Below are 13,628 nucleotides of genomic sequence, written 5' to 3' on the forward strand. Positions count from 1 at the left end.
GTGTTCTTTTTCCAATACCAACGTCAGGTGGGGACAGGGAGATCCAATGAGGTGACTACTTCTCATGGTTGGAGATCGTGGAACATGGTTTTGAATCTTCGACATCAAGTGCTGACCTTGTCACACTCTGCCTCTGGTTTCTTACCGAGCTCAGTGCCACTAAGTCAGTGTAACAGGCTTCTAATAAAGCAGGTTCACTCGAGTTATAAAGAACTGTTTGTTCTGAAACAGTGTGGCTGTTAGCACCTGGCCAGGCAATTCCAGGCCTGTCTGGTCTTGATAAGAAGTTGATTGTCCAAGACCTAGTTGCTTGAATATTGTCTTTTCCAGCTCTGTAGCTTGCAAATTGCACAGTCCAGGCCAGCTTTAAACTGGGCTTCTACATTTTTAGTTTTTATTCATACTCATGAAGACTGTCAGTATTTCTATCACAATCCTTGACGTCAAATGTCACCTGGCTACATGACTGTTTGTAAAGTTGAGATCATCTGGTGCTTGTATTCTAGCTTTCATCATGCCCTGTTTACACATCAGTTCGTGTGTTTATTGACCTACTCGGCTCCCTGTTCAGTTTTGATTTCAAAATTTCCATCCTTGTTTTCAAACCTTTTTGTGACTTGGCTGTTCCTATCCTGGTGTTCTCCATCTACCATCCCATCCTCCTGGACTAATCCAATTCTGGCATCTTGGATTTAGTAACTTTATCTCAAGCAGTTGTATATTCAGCCTTCAAGACATAAAACTTTACAAGTGTCTCTCTAAAGCTCTCTACCTCACTTCTACTTTTGCCTCTTTTAGATGACCCTTCAGGTTTGAACAAGATTTTCTTAATCTGCCCCAATATCTCTTTAAGTGGCAACAAATTTTGTTTCATAATATTCCTGTGTATTGCTTTTAAAAATATGATTCTATCAATTCAGGTTAATGTGGCTGATGTGAAATGATGTATTTCAAACCTCAAAGATTTTTTTCAGATCAGATAACACAGCACCTTACCACCAACCCTTAATGTTCAAACATACACCCCATAGACACAATAGAGAACAAAGTTTACTCCTGAAAACTACCCAGCATAAATTAATTGATTTGTAGGCAAGAATTCAAGCCTAGAATTTTACTCATTATTCATAAAACAGTTATAAGCTATTTGAACATGTTTTAATATTGAAAAAGCTATTTGACAGAAATTATTCCATTATGGATCTCCTCATAGAAAGGATAATATAAATCAAATAGCAGTAATTAGGTAATGGGAGCTTGGGTTTTTTAAAATATCTATATATGGCTGAAGGAAGATAAGAGTTTAGATATAGGTAGAATCTTCTGACTTAAGCTCCATCAGAATGATTGGTCTATTTTCAGGTCAGGACCCTATTTTGATAATAGTCAGGTGTAGCCATAGGCCTTTGAGTCAAAAACTAAATCAGCAACTTGGCTCAAAACCGTCCTACCAGTTAGGGAGGGTGGACAAGATCACAGATCTAGGAAGAATTTATCATCAAAAAAAGCTAAAAATTGGTTGTATGAGTTCATCTGTGCTGTGTATTTCTTGCTCAGCAAGCACAAAAATCGAGGAAGGACTTGGGAGGCTGCAGACAATATTTCAGTCTTATTGGCAAACATTTACACAAGATATATGGCACAAACAAATGCCACAATGGCATTTAATGGTTGGTGGCACTGGATACTGCAAAGCCTATGGGCCTTGACAATATTCCAACGACTTGTTATCCAAAATATGTCACACCTTTAGACAAGCCATTCCAATATAGTCACTAGCATTTGGCCAACAATGTGGAAAGCTGTCTGGGTAAGTCCTCTATACAAAACGCAGGAGAAATCCAACCCAGCCAATTACTGCCTCATCAGTCAACTCTTGATCATCAGTAAAGTGATGGATGGTGAAATCAACAGTGCTATCATACAGCACATGCTCAGCAATAACCTGCTCAGTGCGTTTTGGGTTCCACCAGGGCCACTCAGCTTCTGACCTGATTATAGCCTTAGTTCAACATGGACAAAAAAACTGAAGAGGTGAGGTGAAAGTGACAGTCCTTGACATCAAGGCCACATTCGACTGAGTGTGGTTTCAAGGAGCCTGATCAAAACCGGAATCATTGAGTATCAGAGGGCAAACTCTCTACCGGTTAGAGTCATCCCTGACACTTTGGAAGATATTTGTGGTTGTTGGAGGTCAGTCATCTCAGCTCCAGAACATCTCTGCAGGAGTTCCTCAGGGTAGTGCCCTAAGCCCAACCATCTTCAGCTGCTTCATCGTAATATCAGAAATGGAAATGTTCGCTGATGATTGCAAACTGTTCAGAATTATTTGCGACTCCTCAGATGTCAACCATCAAATGCAACAAGATCCAAGCCTGGATATTGTCCAAGCTTGGGATAACTTGCAGCAAATAATACTCCCACCACACAAATACCAGGCAATGACGATCTCCAATAAGAGTTGGCCCATCGACATTATTAAACCCCCCCACTATCAATACACTTGGATTTACCATTGATCAGAAAGTCAATTGGACTCACCATATAAACACAATGGCAATAAGAGCACATCAGAAGCCAGGAATACTGCAAAATAACTCACCTCCTGACTCCCCAAAGCCTGTCTCAACATCTGTGAGGCACAAGTCAAGAATGTGATGGTATACTCCCTACTTGCCTGGCAGGAATGCAGCTCCAACAATATACCATTCACAGCAAAGCAACCCACTTGATTGGCACTATATTCACAAGCCTCTATCAAGAATTCTCATCAGCAGATACATAAAATGCATTGCCAAAATTCACCAAATATCCTTAGATAATGCCTTTCAAACCCATGACAACTTCTACCTAGAACAACAAAGGCATTTGATACATGGGAACACTACCACTGCAAGATCTCCTCCAAACTACTCATCAGCCTGACTTGGAAATATATTGGCATTCCCTTACTGTCACTGGGATAAAATCATGGCATTTCCTCTCTCAAAGAATTGTGGGTCTACCTGCAGCACATGATTTGTAGTAGCTCAAAACAACAGCGCACTTCCACCTTCTCAAGGGTTACTAGACACAGGCAATAAATGATGGCCAGCCAACGAGTGAATAAAAAATTATGCACCACTCAAAACTCTTGTCATCTTTTCTCATCTACATTTGTCACTATTTACTTCCTCGCATGCTTGTCTAGACCAATGGTTGGTTGCATAGAACTTAAACATTCATTAAGGGAGACCAGAACTCATTAGACACTCACACTCAGTAGAATAAGGTCACAATAACTAGAGTTAATTCACATTTATCTGTTCTTGCTGCATCTCTGTATCAAAAATGTCTAACCAATCAGCATCCTGTCTTCACTCTGTGTTAAATTGTGTCTCTGTTGTTTAGGTCACTGCCCTTGCTCTAAAGATTACAAGTTGAAAAGCTTCAACTTGTAGTCTCCTTTTTGCAATGTTTACGGTTGTATAGCTTTGTGTCAATTTAAACTATGTTATTCATGTCAACAGCATTCTGTGGTAAAGTTTCATTATTCTTTGTATGATGACGTTTCTTCTGAGTATCCTAATAGATTGCTAGCAAGTATCTCATATTCTTGGCTTCTGCTTGTGCACTTCCCCATAGGAGTAAACAGCCACTTTACATTCACTGTGTTGAAATCTTACATAATTTTCAAGAATTCCATTCGATCACCCTTCAGTCATATTCTTCGAAGGAGACAAAACCCAGTATGTCAGGACTTTCCTGTTATTTAAACCTACATATTCCTCGTGTTATTCTTGTAAATCTTCCCTCCACTCTTTTTGGTGTCATTATGTCCTTTTTCAATATGGCAAAGCTAACCATTGTAATTGTCGAGTCTCAATACAGGTTGAGAATAATTTCACTACTTTTCAATTTTATTCTGTTAGAAATAAAACCTAGAGTTGGTTTGCTATTTTTAAGGTTTTCTTAACTTGTGATGCAACATTGGGTGGAATCTAATCGGGGATTTGAACAATATGGTCTTCAGTGAGCATTGTGGCAGAATCAGATGAGAAGTTGCCGAGGACAGCCTCCAGGTCAGACTATCTTGTTCCATTTTGATGCTTATGACTAGCAGTGTGGCAAGTTTCTAGCTAGGCAGTGATGAGTTGGCAAGAGGGATTATTGTCTGTTAAATGGCTTGTTGATGATCCTACACACATCCCATGTTCATGGATATTGGCACCTGGCATGTGCCAGCTCATAAGAATCCTCATGGTACATCTCCAATCCATTTACAGCATCCTTCTCTACTTTGATGATGCACTTAGGGCTGCACCAGCACCTATCATTGTAATGTTACAGTGAGGACGTTACATGGTCAGGGATATACACCTAGCTCATGAATCGGATCACATTGTATCTCCAGGCTCTTCACTCACTGTCATATTGCTGGTTCACTTTCACCATGCCTGGATACTCACAGCATCCCTGCTTTACATTAATATTTTGCAGTTTGCCTCCATAGTCAATGATGCAATGTGCATATTATTTTTATCTTGACCTCCTATTTAGTACAGACATAAAATAAAAAGGCATCTTGTCTAGTGGCCTCAGTCAAGTTCAGGGAATTCATCTTTGCTCGCCAGTCTCGGCACAGCAGGTCACGGACAGCATCTGATACCAATCAAGGGGCTTGGAAATGGTCAGTCAACCATTCCGAGTGGTCAGAGTCAGGATGCTTTCCACACAATGGCAGCCACCACCTGTCCTGTGTTTTTCAGTCCTGCTCAGAGCTAATTTTCTTCGGGAATAAGTGCAGGATAGATGGTTAAAGGAGATTCAACTGGGTGATTTTGGTGTAGATGGGAGTGAGAGTGAGTAGGCAGTGCAGCAGGCATCATGGTTAATTATTTTGGGGAATGGGAGGTTTACAATGGGTGAGGGAAGATGTTGCAGGCAATAGTGAAAGTGGTAGAGCATGAAGCCTTGGTGGGAAGCGGTGAAGTAGCAGATGTAAAGTTAGTGGGAAGCTTCAGATAGAAGATGTTGGCACTTGCTGGTCATTGATCTTCTTCCTACAAAGTTGTGCATTTTTCCAGATAGCTGAGAGAGCTTTAACATTCATGATCATGTCAGGCCACACAGGCATGGTCTGGTCTTGTGGTCTGCATTGTTGGCCCTAGGAGAGAAGAAAACCTGTTACTACACCTGCTTCTCAGATGCTGCATGACCTGCTGTGCTTTTCCAGTCTCACTCTAATCTAGACTCTGATCGCCAGCATCTGCAGTGCTCAACTTTGCCCTGTTGCTGCACCCTTCTGTTCAGCAAGTCCTGCCTAAAAGCAGACTCCCAATTTTCTCCTGTCAGCCATGTCCAGGGCAAATCTCAGGGACGGTGCAGGGTAGCTGCAATTGGTATTGCTTCTTAGGGTGGACAACTTCAGCAAGTTTTTAATGATGATGCGGGCAGTGAAATGATGCCAGCGCATCTTTGGCTATTTGTTAAGTTGTGGGTTGTTCTGGAAATGCAGTAAAATGTGGCCTAAATCAGACATAAGGGGTGCCACACAGGCGGGTGATTAATTAATAAGGTGAGTTTGGTAAAATGTGGTGAAAAATCTCACTCAGTCTTACAACAGAAATCCCTCCAAATAACTCAACGTAACTTGGACTTAGCTAAAATATGTAACATTCAGCTTATGGTCCTTCTTCCCCACCATCAAAGTAATAATGCCTCATCTTCTTAGAGATTTTGGTGACGTGTCCTTCTGTTCCAGGCAAGGGATGTGTATTTGAGCAGAAAGCAGTTGCTGTTGCTTCTGTTTTTGTTAGCAGTGCTATGGCTGGTAGTGTGCTTTCTGCGTTACTCCTCAGATGAAGTTTATTATGGAGCTGTCTAAGCTGCTCTGATGACATGAGGAAGGCTGGCAGCAGGGAAGTGTGTCTGAAAGTGAGTGAAGTGTCTTACAGCAGGTTGCCATTCACCTGTCAAGCAGTAAAAGCACTGTTTGAGAGATGAAGTGCTTTGAACAGTTGCTTTTCACTGGCCATGGCTGGGCTATTCAGTGTGACAGATCAAATGTTTCCTAATCACCTTCACAAAAACCTCTTTCTACTGTACGTTCATATCAGTGACACAAGGCAGAAGTCTGCAGTATTACTGCCAGAATATTGTCAGGGCCCATAGCTTTTGAAGTATCCAGTTTTTCCAACCATTTCTTGGTTGAGGAGTACTGATTCACCAGGGGAGGGAGGACGGTACATGGAACTAGCAGGAAGCTTTTTTGACCATGTTTAACCTGATGCCCTGGGAGTCCTTGAGGCCCAGAGTCAATGTTGAGGACTTTCAGGGCAACTCCCTCACGACTGTATGCTATTGAGCTGCCACCTGTGCTGGGTCTGTCCTGACAGTGGGACAGGTCATATCCAGGACCAGTGAGGATTTTGCCTTTAAGGTATGTTACACAAGTATGACTATGTCAGGCTGTTCCTTGACTCATCTGTGAGACAGCTCTCCCAAACTTGTCGCTAATCCCCCAGATGTTTTGATTTTGCAGGTCTGATCCCGATGTCAGATTGTCTGTCTAGTTTTATTTCTTTGTTACAATTGAGCAACTTGCCTGGGCAATTTCAGAGAGTCAACCACATTGCAATGGGTCTCAGGTCACATTTAGGCCAGACTAGGTGAGGAGAGCAGATTTCTTTCTCTGAAGGATATTAGTAGACCAGATGGATTTTTATGACCATCACAATAGTTTCTCAGTCATGCATAGATGCTTAATTCCAATGTTTTTTTTTTATTCACCATCTGTTATGACAGGATTCAAACCCAGGTCCAGAGAGCTGAGTTTCTGGATTAATAGTCTGGTGATAATTCCTTTTGGGTCATTTCCTCCATCTTCACATTTGAAAAACTGTAGCCATGATCAGAATGGGTTAGCGATCATGATCTTCTGTTCAAAATAAAAAGTGTCGATCCAGATGTGAAGACTTCCACCTGGTAATATGCTGTTGTTAGATTGCCTCATGATTGGAACAGTGTATTATATGCAAATCATCATCAGCCATGGGTGAGGTGCTAGAAGACTGGAGGTCGGCTAACATGATGCCATTATTTAAGAAAGACTATAAGACAAAGGCAGGGAACTATTGACCAGTGAGCCTTATGTCAACGATGGGTAAGTTGTTGGACGGTTCTGAGTGATAGGATTTACATGCAGAACTATTCAATTGGATACAAAATTGAAGGCTTGAAGGTAGGAGACAGGGGGTGATAGTCAGGGCTTGCTTTTCAGAATGGAGCCTTCTGACTAGCAGTATGCCATAAGGATCAGTGCTGGGTACACTTTTCATCATTTAACCAAATGATTTGGATGTGAAAATTAGAGGCATGGTTAGTAACTTTATGGAAGACACCGAGATTGTTGGTGTAGTGGGCAGTGAAGGTGGAGATCTCAGAATCTTGATCAGATGGGCCATTAGGCTGAGGAGGGGCAGATGGAGTTTAATTTAGATAAATGCGAGGTGCTGCATTTTGGTAAGGCAAATACAGGCATGACTTATACAGTTATTGTTTGAGCCCTGGGGAGTGTTGCTGAACAAAGAGACCTAGGGGTGCAGGTACATAGTTCCTTGAAAGTGGAGTTGCAAGTAGACAGGATGGTGAGGAAGGCATTTCACGCTTGCCTTCATTGGTCAGAACATGGAGTATAGGAGTTAGATTGTCATGTTGCAGCTGTATAGGACATTGGTTAGACCACTTTTAGAACACTGCATACAATTCTGGTCACCCTTCAATAAAAATGATATTGTTAAACTTGACAGGTTGCAGAAGAGAGTTGCAAGGATGTTACTGGGACTGCAGTTTTGAGCTATAGGACGGAGATGCTGAATGAGTTGGGGCTTTTTTCCTTGGAGTGTCAGAAGCTGAAGGGTGATCTTATAGAGGTTTATAAAATCATGAGGTACATAAGGACAGGGTCTTTTTACTTGGGTGGGGAGTCTAAAACTATAGGTTTAAAGTACAGAAAAGATTTTAAAATGACCCAAGTAGAAACATTTGCAAACAGAGGGTGATGCGTATATGGAATGAACTGCCAGAGGAAGTGGTAGAGGCTGGTCCAACTGCAGCATATATAAGACATCTGAATGGGTTTTTGAACAGGAAGTGTTTGGAAGCATATGGACCAAATGTTGGCAAATGGGACTAGGTAAGATTGGGATGCCTTGTCAGTGCAGACAAGTTGGATCAAAGGGTTTGTTTCCATGCTGTATGACATTATAATTTTGTGTGTGCTGGGAGTATTTCTATTATTTAAAGCTTTACATCGCTGCATGATGCACATTGATATTCCAAACAACAGTGACTGAAAATTATCTGATGTGCCATGTCTTTATCCTTAGCCAATGTAATAAAACTTATTTTAAAAAGCAACTATAACATACTGTCCAGATGATCAAAAAGATCATCGAAGAACTAGCTTCAAAGAATGTCCAGAAGGAGGTGAAGAGATGGTGAAAGGGTAATGCCGAGTTTAGGGCTTGGGCATCTGCAGAAAATGGTGCAGCAGTTAAAGGTAGGGCTGCCCAAGAGGTCAGAAATAGAAGAGCCCAACTATTTCAGAAGGTTATGGGGCTGGGAGAAATTACAGAGATGACAAAAGTGAAGTCATGGTGGGATTTAAAAACAACAATGAAATTTTGAAATCAAAAGTGACTTGATAAGGAGCCAACATCAGTCAATGAGTGCAGAGGTTATAAGGTAAATAGGACTCACTACAAGTTACAGCATACAGAGAAGAGTTTTGACTGGCCAGAGGATATTAACAACACCACTCAAAATAGTTTACCAAATGATTTGTTGCACTTCATGAAATGTAGTTACTAATGGAAAAATGTAAGATAATGTGCATGAGCCAATATTTAATTAAACTCATGTTAATATTTACACAGATATATATTAATCTAAAATCAGGCTCCTAAAGCAATATCACCACTTGGACCTCAGTCCGAACGGACGTTCCCTGAAGTAATCCTGAAAAGGTCAGGCAGGTCCACTGTGTTTTGAGTGCCCATGGCTTGGGAAAACAGCAAATCCTTGAAATACTCCACAGAGAACATACAGAAGTGAACTAGAGGCAGAAGAGAGAATACACAAACTTCCCACAGCTTATCACTCCAATCCTTCAAGCTCTACCCACTTGCCTGTGACAGGGATACAGATCATGTGTTGGACATATTCTCAGAACCAATCGAACTAGAATGGGCCACTTACCTCAGGAAGGATGCACTGGTCTTGGAACATGTTCAGAGGAGGTTCACGAGAATAGTCTCAGGAATGAAAACCTTAACATCTGAGGAATGATTGAGGACTCCGGGTTTATCCTTGATGGAGTTTAGAAGGGTGAGTGGGAATCTAACTGAAACATACAGAATACTGAATGGCCTGGAAAGAGTAGATGTTGGGAAGATGTTTCCATTTGTAGGAGAGACTAGGAGCCAAGGACACAGCCTTGGAGTAAAGGGAAGACCTTTTCGAATGATGAATCCATGGAACTCATTGTTGCAAAAGGCTGTGGAGACCCGGTCATTGAGTATATTTAAAACTGAGATAGATTATTGAGTCTCAAGGGGATCAAGGGTTATGGGGAGAAAGTGGGAGAATGGGGTGAGAAACTTAACAGCCATAATTAAATAGCAGAGTAGACTCAATGGGCTGAATGGTTTAATTATTGTTCTCATGTCTTATGATCTTATGGTAAGCAAGCCATTCTTAAGCTGAAATATAAAAATAGTGTCTGTAAAGGTGCTGCAAAACTGTCATTAATTATTGTAAAAGCCTATTTAGTTCAACAGTGTCCTTTAAAAATGGCAATCTGCTAGGTTTACCTGGTTTGGTCATGTGACTCCAGATCTACAACATTGCAGTTGACTCTTAATTACCTGGGGTAGCTAACCATTCAGTTCAAGGAAATTAGAATGGGAGACAAATGTTAGCCTTGCCCACATGTAATCAAAAAATAAAAGCAAACTCAGGATCTAAGCTCCATTATAAATTTAGCAATATGTGCAACTTGTTTATAATGTGAAATACATCCATGAATTTGAACAAATGGATAAGTTTTGGAGGATCCTGTCAAATAAGGAGTTAAAATAAACTAATAGCAAATGAAATGTGGCAATCTGCAATCTGGCAAGCAGCAATCCATCTAAAAAGCAATGAAAATATCAATATGCTTTATAATTTGACGTACAAAAATGAAAGAAGCATTTGTAATTTGATTTCAGAACCAAGAAGAGTTAATCTTCCTATTCCATAATCACAGCTGCAAATTCTTACACAAAACCAGCTTAATGTCATTTGTTTCAGAAATAATAGGTTGCATACGTTATCACTGTCATTCCAGTTAGTTTAGCAGGTTGCAGCTCCAGTGAGTTTAATTACAAGTGATTCACTTTTTTGCTGCAATTTTGTAGATCCTTGCCCATTTTCAAAATAAAAGTGTAATTAAATAAAACACATTACTCATTTGAACAAGCTTTCCTTGTTCAAATTCAAAATAAAACTGTGACACATAAAGACTTTCCTTAAATTGGTGTGGATGATAATGGAACACATACAGACTCTGAAACGTGAATTCCTATTGATGATAAAGAAGAAAGAAAGCGCAGTCATTTCTATAAAAGTAGCTTTTTAAAAACACATTTCTGTGTTTATGATTGTAATCTGAAATTGGTAAAGGAAGTCAAGAATTATGAAAGAGATTGTCGTCCTTTTCAAAAGTAAGTTACCAAAACATATTGGATACGATGCTTATACTGCTGCTATGTTCAGACAAGGGGGGAGGCTGATTGCAGATGGGCTGACACCAGAAGGTGCCCATAAGGTACAGCTGGCAATAAGAGGCTAATGGATTTATGTTGTCCATAACAAAAGCCACGAGCTAACTGACAATTTTGTGACTGGCTCTTTGAAAACTGAACAAATTGTGGTGTGAAAGATATTGCCAGAACCTTTGGATGTCCAGAAGGGGAAGTAATGTGGCTCTGCAATGGAAAAATATCTGAAGCCTGAAGAAAGCCACTTATATTTTCCCTCCAGCTGTTACAAGCTGCTGATTGTAAGCAATAAGTCAGGGACATGATAAATTGCAATACCTGCTCGGTTGGGGTGTGGGCATGTCTCGGCATCCTTGCTATAATTGTCCTAGACTTCTCCTGCGAGGGACAGTTTTCTCTCCTTGTTGTGATTGAGAAGTCTAAATTTGGACTCTCCTCCAACAGCCTGGACCCCTTTTTGACAAAGAACAAAGAACAAAGAAAATTTCCAGCCCAGGAAAAGACCCTTTGGCCCTCTAAGACTGTGCCGATCCAAATTCACTGTCTGAACCTATTGCCCAATTCCTAAGGATCTGTATCCCTCTGCTCCCCACCTACTCATGCATCTGTCCAGACACACCATAAAAGAATCTACCATGCCTGCCTCTACTACCTCTTTTAGCTATGTGTTCCAGGCACCTATCACCCTCTGTGTAAAATACTTTCCCCATGTATCCCCTTTAAACATATGTCCTCTCACCTTGAATGCGTGACGTCTCGTTATTGAATCCCTCACCCTGGGAAAAGGCTTATCTCTATCCACCCTGCCTATAATCTTCATGATCTTGTAGACCTCAATCAGGTCCCGTTTCAATCTCCTTTTTTCTAATAAAAACAATCCTAACCTACTCAACTTCTCTTCATAGCTAGCACCTTCCATACCAGGCAATATTTTTGTAAACCTGCTCCGCACGCTCTCCAAAGCGTCCACATCTTTTTGGTAATGTGGTGACCAGAACTGTACACAGTATTCTGAATGCAGCCGAACCAAAGTCTTGTGCAATTTTAACATGACCTGCCAGCTCTTATACCCAATGCCCTGTTCGATGAAGGCAAGCATACCATATGCCTTCTAGACCACTCTATCCAGCTGTGCAGCCACCTTCAGGGTACAATGGACCTGAACTCCCAGATCTCTCTGCTCATCAACTTTTCCCAAGGCTCTTCCATTTACAGTATAGTTAGCTCTAGAATTAAACCTTCCAAAATGCATCACCTCACATTTGCCAGGATTGAACTCCATCTGCCACTACTCTGCCCAACGCTCCAGTCTATCTCTATTCTCCTGCATTCTTTGACAGTCCTCTTTCATTTCTGCCAATCTTCGTGCCATCTGCAAACTTACTGATCATACCAACAATGTCTTCTTTCAGATCATTTATGTATATCACAAACAACAGTGGCCCCAGCACTGACCCCTGTGGATCATCATTGGTCACCTTTCTCCATTTCAAGAAACTCCTTTCAACTACTACTCTCTGTCTCCTGTTTCTCAACCAGTTCTTTATCCATCTAGCTAGAACACCCTGCACACCATGTGACTTCACTTTCTCCAGTGGTTACCATGGGGAACCTTATCAAACAGGTATACCGTTTTGGATACTGTTGGGGGAGATAGCCACCAGGTGAGGGCAGCAGTTGCAAGGATCATGGCACCATGGTAGGCTCTGCTGTTCAGAAGGGCAGGAAAAAAGGTCACAGTCGTAGGGACTTCTATTGTAAGGGGAGTAGATAGGCGGTTCTGTGGCCAAAAACAAGACTCCCGAATGGTATGTTGCCTCCCAGGTGCTCAGATCAGGGATGTCACCAATCGGCTGCAAAGCATTCTGAAAGGAGAAGGTGAACAGCCAGTTGTTGTGGTGCATATAGGCACCAATGATATAAGTAAAAAAAACAGGATGAGATCTTGAAAGCAGAATTCAGGGAGCTAGGAGAAGCACTAAAGAGGAGGACCTCAAAGGTAGTGATCTCGGGATTGCTACCAATGCCATGTGTTAGCCAGGGTAGAAATGAAAGAATAAGCAGGATGAACACGTGGCTTGAGGGATGCTTAGGAGGAAGAGGCTCAGATTTGTGGGACATTGGGACCGGTTCTGGGAAAGGTGGGACTATTACGAATTGGATGATCTACACCTGATGGTGCATTGCTGGTCAGGGATAATATCACAGCTGTGTTAAAGGAGGACACTATGGAGGGCTTGAACAGTGAGGCATTATGGATAGAGCTGAAAAATAAGAAGGGTGCAGTTACATTGTTGGGACTGTATTACATGCCTCCCAATAGTGAGCATGAGGTAGAAGAACAAATAGGCAAACAGATTATGGAAAGATGTAGAGGCAACAGGGAGGTGGTGATGGGAGATTTTAATTTTCCCAACATTGACGAAGATACACTTAGTGCCAGAGGTCTGGATGGGTCAACATTTATAAGGAGCATGCAGGAAGTTTTCTAGAGCAGTATGTTAATAGTCCAAATAGGGAAGGAGCCATATTGGACCTGGTGTTGGGGAATGAGCCAGGCCAGGTGGTAGAAGTTGCAGAAGGGGATTTCTTTGGTAATAGTGACCATAATTCTGTCATTTTTAGAATACTCGCAGACAAAGATGAGAGTGGTCCTAAGAGAAGAATACTAAACTGGCCCAAGGCCAATTATATCAAAAATTCGTCAGGAGCTGGGAAATGTGGATTGGGGACAGCTTTTTGAAGGGAAGTCCACATTTGATATGTGGAAGGCTTTTACAGTTAGGTTGAAAATAGTGCAGGATAGGTATGTCCCTTTGAAAA

Source organism: Hemiscyllium ocellatum, chromosome 16, assembly GCF_020745735.1.
Source record: "Hemiscyllium ocellatum isolate sHemOce1 chromosome 16, sHemOce1.pat.X.cur, whole genome shotgun sequence".
Taxonomy (NCBI): domain Eukaryota; kingdom Metazoa; phylum Chordata; class Chondrichthyes; order Orectolobiformes; family Hemiscylliidae; genus Hemiscyllium; species Hemiscyllium ocellatum.